The following is a 14,232-nucleotide window of genomic DNA, read 5'->3' on the forward strand; positions in this document are numbered from 1 at the left end:
TTGGTTCTGGGACAGTCTTGGTGGGTTTGGTCTTTTCAATTCCCCGCAGGAACAGGGTTCCTGCTCTGACATGGTTGTCGCTGAGCACAGCGGCCAACTCAATAGCGTCAGAGAGGGTTACTGGGTTTCTGGCCCATACAGAATCTTGAATTTCCATGGGGAGACCCCCAAGGAATTTCTCGATGGCTCGGCGGGAAGGGGTAACAAGGTGAGGGACAAGCAGGCTTAGTTCATGGAAGCGCGTCGCGTACTCGCGCGCTTCGCCACTGTATTGCTTCAAGTTCCAAAATTCTTCCTCCAGGCGCTTAACTTCGTTGGGAGGGCAGAATTCTCGCGTCAAGAGATCCTTAAATTCCTCCCAAAGCATGCTAGAAGCAGCTTCTGCGCCACGCGCATGAGCTAATCCATTCCACCATGTAAGCGCCCTTGCTTCCAGGACACTGGAGGCATATAGGGTTCGTCGGTCTGGAGGGCATTGGGTATGGAGGAAAGTGTTTTCAATCTTCTCGAGCCATTGGAGCATCACGGTGGCTCCTTCAAGCCCTGTGAATTTCGGAGGGTTACCCGCATTAAAGGACTTAATGTTGTAACCGGAGGTATTGTTTTTGCTCAAAGCTTGGGCTATTGCGGCGGCCATTTCCTGGGAACGTTTGCAGCGAACGTCGGCTGCGTGGCTTCTCTCCTCTGATGACGGCGAGATAGCGGAGGCATTCTATAAAAGTTTTAGTTTTGTTAATATCTTAGCGCAAAGTATAATCTTATAAAGCTTGGTTTCGCGGGGTTAGATACCATCAACAGTTAAAGTAAAACATGAATTTAAATGCAAACTTAATACAGATAACAAATTCGAATCGAGAATCGACAATTCATGTATCACCATGACTTTCCGAATTCTCAATTTAAAATGACGAGTAAACGTGTATTGGAGATTGACGATTCATGTATCACCATGACTTTTCAATCCTCTATAAAATATACAAGAAAATGAGTATTAGAGGTTGACAATTCATGTATCACCATGACTTTTCAAGTCTCCAACCTCAGAACATAATCGTAAATGGAATTTGAAAATCAACTATTCATGTATCACCATGACTTTTCGGATTTTCAATCCCAACAAACGAATATGTAAGTAAAATCAATAAAAATCGAATTTCAGCAAAAATCGAAATATCGCGAAATGAAACATAAAACCATACGCTGCGTCTGCGCAAGCATATTTATAAATAACGAGTAATTAACAATAAGCGCGCAAACATGAGATTTCCCTCATGCGCGAGAAGGGACTCTTAGGTATTCTAGGCCGTTACGTCTAACCACCTATCCTAAAGTCAACGAGCTCTGATACCAATCTGTAACACCCCGACCAAAGGCGGATTATACATCGGGGCGCCACATATTGTTTCATTACTCGTGACACTATTTGGGTGTCAATATTTAATAAATATATTCATTCGCGCACGCGCAACGTAAACACAAGATAACATAAATCAACATAAATCATTATATTATAAGGCAAAATATTCGAACAACAATAACTTGTCTTGATACATTTTAATCTAGGTCCAAAAGTAAAAACGTCCTACGTGTCCACAAGCTCCAAATGTAGCTACAGCAAACCTGAACATGTGTTAAAATAAAACGTCAAACACTTGCGTGTTGGTGAGAAATCAAGTTTAATAAATAATAGATAACAATAATCACTGCGCGCAACACGTGTATGTCTGGTGTTTAACAAGGGTGTAATCAGATTGTGATCAAGCCTAAATAGATCATAGTTCATAGTTCAATCCGTGCTCCCAAATGAGCACAAAAACAAGAAAACATCTGTGCAAGTGTAAACAAAGAAAAACCGTAAACGATAGGTCTCCCGTGTTCATCTAATGGATCCATGAAAACTTCGGAATAGGCCGAACAAAGCGGTTAATGATACACACATACAAATAAACAGCCGAGTAAACGTCCTCAACACATGGGATACTGCGCGACTAAAGTTCATAAACAAGTTTAAGACTCAAGTTTGTACGAACACATGAACATCCCAAAACATTAAAAATAAAAAGGGATTAGGTACGAGATTACTCACTTGATAAACGGTACGGTGTAAGATAAAGCAAGAACCAACTCTTAACAAGCAAAGTTATCCTATAATTAAGATATTATTGGTTTTAATGATTTGTTTTAAGTCTTGATTATAAGTTAGCATAATTAACAAGTAAATTATTATATATAATATATGTTACCGGAAAAGCAGGGCAGAACAGGGAGGAAGACGGAGGCAGAGAGGGAGGCGGCTGAGGAAGAACAACGGCAAGGAGCAAGAGAGAACAGGAGAGTTTAAGTGCTTTGTGTGTGTAGTGTTAGGAAATTAACATTATTATTTATAGGGAAACCCTAGGGAACACAATCCCTAGAAAAGGGGAAAAGATCTTCAACAGGATCAAGCAAAAGATAACAAAAGCAAAAAGGTTCCAAAAGCAAAAGATATCAAAAGATATGGCAGCTGCAGGGGACAAGGAAAAGCTGACAGGTAACAGTAAACAGGCATGGGAGGGTCAGATAAAGGTACTGGTCAAGCATGGAAAAAGCAGATCTCAAAAGATAATGTCAGTCACTTTTTCTGTCAACCAATGGGGTTGGTGCGCATGCTACGCCGAAAGTAACTTTTCAGACATAAGATAGGTCAGGTCAACAGCACAGAAGATAAGACATCACAAAAGTAAACGACTAGATTAAACAGAAGAAAAGACACAAGTCTGGCGCGAGAAGGCATCGAGCGCACGAGCACGAAGGCAGACAGAACAAACCTTAGCGCACTGCGGGAAGAACTACAATTCTAAGCGCGTCGCGGGAGGATCTACAATTCTTAGCGCGCCGCGGGAAGAACTACAGTCCCTAGCGCGTAACGCAGGAACAGTCACTCTTCACGCAGGCTTCCTTGTAAGGAGTCTGGCGCGTGGAGCTGCGCAGACAACCTTAGGCGGGAAGAAACAAAGGACAAACAAAGAGAGAAGGGGGGGGGGGTTCAAGGCTTAAGGGCGGAACGACGACAAGAAAGAGAAAGAGGCAGGACGGCAACAAGAGGGAAAAGAAGGCGGAGAGAAGAAGAGGGACGGGACGGCGGAAAGGAAGAGAGAGGAAGAGGCGGGAAGGAAAATATTATTAGTAATATATATATTTTAAATGTCAAGTTTTAAAAAAATAATTAAATTTTAAATCATAAAAAGAATCGGATCAGAAAACGGGTACCTGGGTCGGGTCGGATCGGGGCAGATGTCACACTCCGCCTGTATCTCATGCTGCTGCTGAAAAGTCATCTCTAGTGCGACGCCATTTTGATGCTAGATTGTCACTATCTAGTAAAAAAACACTTATAATCAGTTCCTAATAACCTAATCAAGCTAGGGTAAGTAGGGTATCAAACAAAAGGAGTATGTGGTCAATGCGAATCGTGCAAACAATTTTTTGTATTATGAAGTAGTAAGATTTAGTGCTGATTACACAAGCATATAAGTTGGTTATATAATGTTTAAGCAAATTAACAAATTCAGGCAATTAACAAAGAAGAATCATCCTCGGGGTTCAAGAATGTAACAAAACAGTTTCTCATGCAACCTAACAGATTAATTATCACAGACCGACTAAAGACTGTTTAACAAGTTAAACCTTTGGCACCAACAATCACTAACACATGGCATTGGTTATCAAACGGTCCCTGCCAGTGTGACTCAACTAAGGGAAATTGTGTGCTTCGTTGTATTCAATCTACTTAAACAACCCTATGAGCAACTAGTATAGCAACCGACAAACTAATCCTTCTGATCAACGTAAGCCTAAACCTATTGAATGCACATCAATACTAAATATCAATACTCATAGATCAATCAAAGATAATTACGAACAGTATCATGGTTACATTCAAAACTGAAATAAATACAAACTCTACATCCCGGGAATGAATCGGAGATATTAGACGAGCCTCGACATCATAGAATCTTCAATAGTGATGATATGGAGCATGTGCTTGGCCTCGATATGATCCGGTATGGTAGAATCTCCCTCCGTGTGCTCTGGAAATCGCCTGGTTAAGGACAATGGAGAATAGGATCGTGTATGATGAAAATGATATAAAACCCTAAAAACCCGTCTGCGTCACCCATCGCGGCACGCGATGGGGTCTTCAGAGGTCCATCTCGTATCGCGATGGACCAAAAGTCAACATTCATTTAACACCCATCGCGATACGCGATGGGTCTTCAAGCCTACCCATCGCGTATCGCGATGGCCATGTCACCAGCAGAATTCTTTATTATTATTTCTTCGTTATGCGTGTTGGACGTCCCGAATCTTCATCCCGTGCCTCAACAGGTCCGAATTAGGTACTTTAACATCCGTGACCTGAAATACAATAAACATGTATGAAGTATCGAAGTTCCCACAATAAACAGTTAAAACTAATAATAAACGAACTAAAGCATATACAAATTAACCAACCATCAATTGTATGCATTGGGAATAGCCTAATTGTCCAACTGCATGGCGAGGTCTATACACACGAGGTGACCAAAATGGACCAACGGTCAAACTTCAAGCGATTGCTTCATACAACCTTTGGATTTGGTCGGCATTCTTTGTTGTTCCTGGTTCCAACAATGACATAACCATCTTAGAACAGTCGTCTGTTTTGGAGAGTTACATCTCTGGGACCGTTCCCGTCGCTTCGTTTTGGGTTAATGATAACTTTTACGATCATGGGTACTATCTGGGCGATGGAATATATCCAGAGTATGCGATTATCGTGAAAACATTTAGAGACATGTTGGATGAAAAAAGACATTATTTTAAGAAAGTACAAGAGTCTGCGAGAAATGATATCGAGAGGTGTTTTGGGGGTTTCTTTAACAACGCTGGCATTTTGTTAAAAATCATTGTCGTCTCTGGTCTTTAGAAAGAATGAAAAGTGTTATGTATGCGTGTATCATAATGCATAACATGATCATCAAAGACGAGGGAAGAGCAATATGTCCAACTTTCATACTGGACTCGATCCACCACGTACTCCAGCCAGTATGGAGCAAAGACTTGAAAACACATATTTCGTGCGGTCAAGAGAAATACATAACACACTTAAAGGGGGATCTTGTCCAACATCTTTGGATGAATCGGCATTTGCTTGGTGAAAGTGAAAACCAAAACGAGGGCAACGATGATTACGTAGACGAGATCGATGATGAAGACGACGACGACGGGGTGAAGACGATGACGACGACGACGATGGGGGTGAAGAAGATGACGACGACTGGGGTGAATGCGATGACGACGAGTAGTTTTTCTTTTTATTTTAATGTAATATTTATTTAATAAAATATTATTGTTATTTGTTTACTTTAAATAAAAAAATTAAAAATAAAAATAAAAATAAGTGTAAAAGTGATTGGGCGCTATGTGACGCAAAATGCCCACATGTGGGGCATTATGACTACACTCTCTTTTTGCAAAATTTGGAAAAATTGACTAGGCGTTACATGACGCAAAATGTCCACATATGGAGCATTATGACTACACATAGTCTTAGTCTGATAAGTTTGCACATAAAGTTATAACTAAAACTTAGCATGGCAATGTGGAATGCTCATAGCTTGAAAAGGGTGTGTGATCGTATATAGCCAACTAGAGGTGCATAAATCGGGTTTTTCGAATACCCGGTTCGAGTATGACTGGGTATTGGAAAATAGGGAATTGGCAATAGCCGGGTCGGGGTTCGGGTCTGTGTATTGTCTCTATAAACCATACCCTATGCATCGTGTTCGGGTATAGAACCGGGGTATTTGAATACCCTATTTTCGGGTATTGAAAAATCTTATTTTCGGGTTTTTTTTCGATTTTTTAAAAGATTGCACTTTTTAGGGGTATTTTTCGGGTATGTTTAAGGTATTTTTCGGGTATACATTGGGTATTGAAAAAACCCGGTTCCGAGTATGGAACCTTCCATACCCTATGGGTAGGGTCGAGTACGGGTCCGAGTATTAAAAAACCGGTTTCGGGTTTTTATTTCGGGTCCAGATTCGGGTTTTTTTCACCTCTATAGCCAACAACCTTTAACATTTAAAAACTAAAACTTAAACCCAATAACCTTTCTAAAAATTCACACACTATTCCTTCAAATTAGCCCATTTAAACCAAATAACCCAACACGCCTTTTAAAACTAATATCCAATTCAGCTTAAAAGTTAAAAAGGTAAATCTAATTAATATTTTTCTAATTAACAATGAATGGGAAGCTAGAAGCAGTATGCGGTACGGACACTGTCCCCAATTCAGCTTATTCAATCCGTCGGACAGTATTAAATAATCGATTCATTAACCTCATTCGATTTAGGTCATTTCCTCAAATTCGAATTTTGGTCTTCTTATTTCTTATTTTTTTAAACTTTTTAATTGCTTAATTTAATCTTTATATAATTAGATAATTTTGTTGATTGATTTATTGATTAGTCATTATTCATTTGATTTACTTGAATAATTGAATGCTTGATTAGTTGATTTAGTCTACTTTAGATTGTTATGCCTTCACGTTAAAAGATCCGATGATTCATTTAACTATGTAAAATAGATAATTTCATCTGTCTTTAACTTTCACTTATGTCGTATTAATAAAGTTTACCACATTATGATTGAAATAAAAATTAATCACTTGTGCATTAATGTTAATTTCGTTAGTGGTTCATGTTATTTTTTAAGTATAAGTGAGTATTGGCAAAGACAAAACTAGAAGAAGAATAAAACATACAGAAAATGAATTTAAAAACATCTATAACATAAATGAACCAACCTCAACTTGGATTTCATATTTTTTAGAATATTAAAATCCAATTTACATTAGTTTATTAAAATAACTAAAGAATATAGATCATATGACATAAGAGCATTCACATCTACCCTTCTATCTTTAAAGGGAAAATTTCCTAAATGACCTAAATGAAGTGAAAGAATAAAAAAGATTTAAAAAGTCTAAACTTTTCTAATATGACCCAAGCAATTTCAACCGGGGCGACGCATTGAGAATATAACCAACGAGATTCCAGAACCATTTAAAAGCTGACACGTGGCAACATTCTAACTAATCCGACCATATTTTTGAAAATTTTGGGGGTTTCGTCCAAATCTGTTTTTTAAATCTTTTTGTAAAAAACAGTCTCTCCAGACGGTTTTTTTTATGTTTCTTATCTGGTCCGTTCAAATTATTATTATCCCTAACTTCTTCCACATCTTCATCTCGACATCGTCATCTTCATCAAATCTAATTAAAGAGCTATCTTACTTTAGTACCCTTTAATCCTTAGGATTTAATGAATGGTAAATGGAGGGATGCTTCCCTTTATCATATATCTTAACATTGATTTTCTCTTTTTGACAAACATATATTTGCACTACTTTTGCTACAACACATCATGTTTCTTCGATATTGATTATTAATATCGTTCTCTTCTTAATGGAGTTGTGAGATGAGAGTCTGTTGCTAGCGCTTTGTTATAAAGTAAGAGAAGAAATTAGTAAATCTACTGTTTTTTCGATTGCTGTTTAGTAAGGATCATATACTAATTATCTGATCTTAGAGTAATAAGAATAATATGTTACGTTTATCTAATCTTAGAGAAAGATAAGTATCATATGTCACTACTGGAATATACGATCTGAGAAAGAACAAGCAGATGATGAAGATCAAGATGAATAAGATGAAGATGTGGAAAAAGTTATGGATAATAATAATTTGTATGAACCATGTAAGAAACATTAAAAAATCCTCTTGGGAGACTGATTTTTACCAAAAGATTTAATGAATAAATTTGTAGACAACCCCAATATTTTCGGACTAGTAAGCTTTTTGCCACATGTTACCTTTTAATAGGTCCAACTATCTCGTCGGTTATATTTCCAATGTGTCGGCTCAGTACAAATTATTTGGATCATTTTAAGAAACTTCGACTTTTTTGGATCATTTTTTTTTCCTCTCTTCAAAAGGGTTTTTATGAGAATTTTCTCATATTTAAATCTAAAATTACACTTTCGATCACTACATTTTCTCTTTCATTTTAGTTATATAAATTATTTTAATACAATTATCATTACCATTTCTTTTTCATTCATTCACAACCACTTTCAAAATCTATTAAAAAATTATAGGATATGAACAGTAAATTTTTAAATATACAAAAAAATCATTTACTTTTTAAAATATATAAAATTTTCCCTCACATTTTAAATTACTCTTTAAATTATAAAAACATCTCTCGTACAAAATATTGAAATAAGAATGCTCTACACATACCTAAAAACAAACTTATTTTTTTTTTTTAAGTAATAAAAAAAAGTAGGATACTCATTCCCCATCCCCAAAAGCTAAATCCTTTTAGCAATGTTAATTGTTCTCTTCTGACAACCCAGCGTGGTCTGCACGTGGCATTGGGTCCCACATTCCACGTGTCGATATCATAGTGAAGTGACGTAAATTCACATCAAAGGTCCTGTCAACAGCAGAGTAGGTCCCACCTCCCCTAGAAACTTTGAAGACGTAGACCAGGGCTAGTAATCACATGACACGTGGATAGAAAATATCTAATCAACGGCCCTGGTGGTGGGTCAGAGGATTGGTACAGATGTGGTGTGGTGTTATACGTTAGGCTGAGGGGTGTGGAGCGTGAGAAAGGGCGCAAGAGGACAGCCGCTCGCGCCCCGGGGCGCGAGCACCACACCACCGAGGCGCGAGAGGGGCGCGAGAGGGGCGCGAGCGCGGAAAAAGAGGCAGGCGCAAGGGGTGTAGCGCTCGTGAACGGCATGGGAATGCGTAAATAGAGCCGTTGGGCTCTTTGTTTATTAAAAAAAAAAAATTCCGGCATTATTATTATTGTAGCCGGCATCGGAGAAGTACTTGGTCTTCCGGCGAGCTTCCGACGAACAAAAGAAAACCACCAGTTCACATCTTTCAACAGGTCAAGACCCCTAATATTCCCGAAAATGGCCACCACTGCGATTGCTTGGACCCATCAAATCAGATATGAAATTCTTGGTCGCGGCACCGGATTTGAATCAACAGTCAGGAAGTACGAGTACAGAAGTTTAGTGGTGATGTCGGTATTGGGGTTAAAGGGGTATGTGGAAAAATGGTTGGTCGAGGTTGGAGGGTTGCCGGAGAACAGATTGCCGGAGTTGGTGGTGTTCTTACCGGCAGAGCGGTGCTTGGTCGGGGAAGAAGGTCTACAGTTTGTGATTAATTTTTTAATAATACGTTTTTTTAATACATTTATAAAAAAATAAAAAAAAAAACCGCTCGCGCCCCCTCTCGCGCCCCTCCACACCATGTCCCGGGGCGCGAGCACCACTACCAACACCCATCTTATCAAGTTTCTCTCTCTGCCACACGTCACAATATTATTGGCTGGCGCCCCCACTCACGCCCCCTCTCGCGCCCCCCACACCCCTCGGCCTAACCAAACTAGTAGAAACAATTCCTTCTTGTATTATATTATATTGTATATTGTATGTTCTTTCATTTCATTTGTCATTTTGCATCTTTTATGTGTGTGGGTGTGGTCGTCTCTTGCCTTGAGGTTTCACGCCAGCCACATAAATTCAAACACATAAAAAATTATTATCTACATTCACTCCCTCGGGTTTGACGGGTCTAACTCGACATGAAACCCAAAATTTGTGACGACCTCGAACTTGAGTTGAGTTGAACCTGAAAATTATGTAGGGCCCGTCAACACAAACACGACTCGTTTCACCTCCAACATTTTTGCTATTTATTTTCTCTTTTTCACATTAATTATTTTGAATTTACGGTTTTAAAAATACATAAAACACATGAGTTTTAGTTTTAATTATAAAATCTTATGTTAATTTTTATTTTAGTTTTAAGTTTTGGCATGATAAACCTAACCAATTTAATCTATTACTTGAAACATATTTAAAAAATAAAATAAGCTAAATTTGTAAACTCATTGTATTGACCCGAACTCAACTCGTTTAGGTAAATGGGTTTGTGAGTTCGATCGGAAACTGGCCCGAACACATTTGGGAAGCAAACCAAACATGGCCCGTCTAATTAGGCCATGTGGTGAGTGAGAAAGGAATTAAAGTCGATCTAGCAAAGATTGAGACGCTTAAAATTGGGAAGCACCCAAGACCCCAACCGAATTATGCCAATTTCTAGGTTTGACAAGTTATTATTAGGCGTTTTATTGAAAATTTCTCTATAATAACACAACCAATGACATTATTGACTCAAAAAAGTATCAAGTTTAAATGGGGAGAAAAAAAAACAAGAGGCATTTGCAACTTTGAAGAAGAAGTTATATGGCGCACCGATCTTATCCCTACCCGAATGAACGTATGATTTTGCGTATATTGTGATGCCTCACATCAAGGGATAGGATGTGTTCTAATGCAAAATGAGAAGGTTATTACCTATGCATCTAATCAATTAATTGTGCACGAAAAGAGTTACACCACACATGACTTAGAACTGGGAGCAGTGGTCTTTACACTTAAGCTTTGAATGCATTATTTGTATGGAACTAAGTGTATCGTGTATTTGGATCACAAGAGCTTGTAACACGTATTTGACCATATGTTAAATATGAGGCAAAGAAGATGGGTGGAAATATTAAATTATTATTATTGTGAGATTAAATATCACTCGTTTTTCATATATTTCAAGGATTCAAATCTAAAATTTTTCTAAACAAAAGTTGTTTACAACATAATAAATGAGTAAACTGGAAAATTTTATAACTTTTCGTCGAGGTTTGATAATGTGTAAACTACAAGTTTTCTCCAGCAGGTCGCGGATCAATCTCGTCGATATAATTTTGTGTAGGCACCTGTGGATTGAAAAACTTAAAACCATACTATAATTCGTGTAATAGATGCTGATAGAACCATCACGCCAATTGAGTTCCACCACGGTTAAAGAATGGTCTATTAGCAAGTGTTCTTACGTCCCATTTTACAATACATACTTTAAAATCAGGATCGTGCATCCACGATGGTATATCTCCTTTCATCGTTTTCGCAGCAACGGACTTCTTCACCTAATGAGTTGTTGCACAAGCTTTCGACTGCACATCGTCTTCTCGTTCAATATACCTTAACACCTCAATAATCTTGTTCATCTTTGAATTATTGTGTGTGAACATCCCATCATCAAAATTACATGTCTCGGTTCCAGATATTTTACTTTTCCCTTTTTAGTTTTCCTTATCTTTATGCAAACGGTCTTCAATTGCTTTAAAATGTCCGGTCGTGAAAAATGGAATTCCCTAATTAGAATTAGTACGAGTGTACAAATTAGGATATTCCTCAGTTGTCACGTCTTCAACTTCCACCTCATCATTATTAAACGATGTGTTCCCAAACGAAACACTCGTGTCAAACCTCAAATCATCAATATCCATAGCCTCAACATTATAGAATAACTCAACCCTATAAATCTTTTGTAAATGATAGTTTTTAAGTTGAGAAAGTTATGCTTAGCCTTTTTGTGCTTTATGGCCAGGAGACCTTTGTAGGCCTATCTCCGAATTTTCAGATATTGAGCCCTCGTAGTTTCTCGACGGGCTCAGTGTGCCCACTGCCGTTAGTTTACCATCCTTTGATTGTTGATAAGCAAGAGCGAGACCATATTTTACCTCGTAAAACCTTGATACACGTTTATATCCTCCGATTTCGGTTATTACTGTGGTCATATGTTAGTCGTCGGCCACAAAAGCTCATTGTCTCCCTGTAATTTGTTGATCGAAGCTTCAACCATTAATCACTCAGCAGTCGGAAACTTGTGTGGAAGTTGTAATGGAGGACGACTCATACAATGTTAGGTGTAACACCCCGGATTTAAGCGGAATACGCCCGGGTGCAACGTACAGATCACTCATAAGCTCGTAACACTATTAATAGTGACAATGTATTTATTTTTTTTTTCCCATAATTTCGCAAGTACACAAATAGTTTGATAATGAAACAAATTATATTATATCTAAATGAAACAAATTAATTCATTAAAATAATCTTAAGGTATATCTAGTTTTCTTGTCATGTCACTTCATCATATCAACCTCCAGCACGTTTAAAATAATATATTTTGTCAACCATACATGCTGGTGAGTTTTCATAAGTATTTGCGTATATAACTATATATAAAATGCGCGATTTAACGATCGTCATGCAATAAATATTCAAACATAATGTAAATGAAAGCAAGTAGTATCGTCCTCCCGTTCCTTTAACCTAAATCGTAGTAATAGGGGAAATGAGAACCACTAAGCATAACAACCGAAGTTGAAAGCGTTAAGCAACGTGGGTACGTCCTGTCGGACCCTCCCACTATGTGTACACGTTTGCGTTTGCGTAACTTCCACCATAAAAACAGTAAACATGTTGCACATAATTTACTTTTAAATATAAACAATACGCGGGAATAAAATTAACACGAACGATAGATGCGAATCAGTTTGTAAACAATCACATAACTAACGAGATAGAATTTGTGGCGTGTTTCACCCCATATTATTAGAAGAGTTAAAAAGTGGTTATGTAAAACTCATTGTTAAAGTAACCAAGTGAAAGCGAACTAACTGTTTTAGCGAGCTGAACTGAACAAGTTTGGTTCGGCGGAAGCCCTAGAAAACAAATTCCATATTTAAAATAATGGACATGAAATAAAATATCAAAGATGACGATAGGTTTTGTTCAAAGTTTGGATTTATTTAGAGTCTATAACAAAAATAGGTTGTGTTTAACACTATATGCAAACTCATAGTACATCCAAATGTTATTTTGAAACTTGCAGGGAATCATTTAAGCTGTTGAGAGAGTTTTCCCTAGGGCCGAGCATCAGCTTTGTTGTAGCCACATCTATAAAAACATGAGGCATACCTAGTGGGAAGATGTGTATAAAGGCTTGTTTTATAGGAAAACCTCTGCCACTTCTGTCCCCTACTTCAATAATGCTATGGAGGAGATTAAGAAAATGAATCTTGATTTGTATCTCTAGCTTAATGACATCCCAGCTAAAAGTTGGTAAATATCATATTTTTTAGGAATGGCAAAGTGTGATATGTTACTGAATAACCTATGTGAATCTTTTAACAACCAACTGGTTGTATCAATGGACAAGCCTATAAGAAAATGTTTAGAGTATATCAGAGAGTATATGACAAAGAGGATTGTGAAATTAAGGAAATTGCAAGCAACTGTCAAGGGCCCCTTAACATCGTATGCAACCACACAATGGGATGAAATAAGTTGCCAATTATGATGGTGGATGAAGCTACTTACCAGGTAACCTTATAGAACATGACATTATTTGTGATAGTATAATATTATGAGAATCATGTGTTAATATGGTAACTATGTTGGTAGGTTAAAAGTATGAGGAGCCAATGTATTGTGAATATGGTGAACAAGACTTGCACATGTAGGAGGTGGGACTTGACAGGTATGCCATGCAAACATGGGGTTGCAGATTTATATGACATGGTAGAAAATAACATCCTTGTTGGTCCATTGGATAAGTGGGTTGATGAAGCATACTGGTTAGACACTTGCAAGAAAGTGTATGTGCACCAAATCATGCCAATCCCAGAGCCTGATATGTGGACCTGTTAAGACTGCCCAACAACATTAATTCCACCTAAACATCATCAGCATGTAAGTAGTATTCTGTTATGTGCAATAAGTGATCAACAACTAAGCAGGTTGTCTTTCTTATTTTTTTCACATAGATTGGGAGTCCGAAGAAGAACAGGAAGAATGCACGAGATGAGAAGAAAAGGATGGTAGCTAAGAAGAAGGGGAAGATGACAATATGGGAGGATCAAGAAGTCTTTTCTACGTGAGGGAAATGATTAGAGTGGGGCAGAGTGTGAAATATCAAAACGGTGGAGAGTATGGTCACAACATCAGGAGTTGCAGGCCTCCACCAGATACAACCCGAATCTCTCGTTCAGAAACCAGGTTCTCGCAAGGAGATCCCCAACCAAGTCAATCCAAATGAAATCAACAAGGTGAGTTGTTATGATGTTGATGTGGGTGGTTTGTGGTAGACAATATCAAAGCAATAATGGTTTTATGACATTTTTATGCTACTTGTTGCTTGACATTATTAGGTGGAATGTTGATTGTGATATGTTGTTTACTTTGTTATGAAGGTTTGTCGTATGGCATTTTGCGATA

Source organism: Bidens hawaiensis, unplaced genomic scaffold (assembly GCF_021521415.1).
Source record: "Bidens hawaiensis isolate Kalapana, Puna unplaced genomic scaffold, B.hawaiensis_p1.1 tig00020640_1, whole genome shotgun sequence".
Taxonomy (NCBI): domain Eukaryota; kingdom Viridiplantae; phylum Streptophyta; class Magnoliopsida; order Asterales; family Asteraceae; genus Bidens; species Bidens hawaiensis.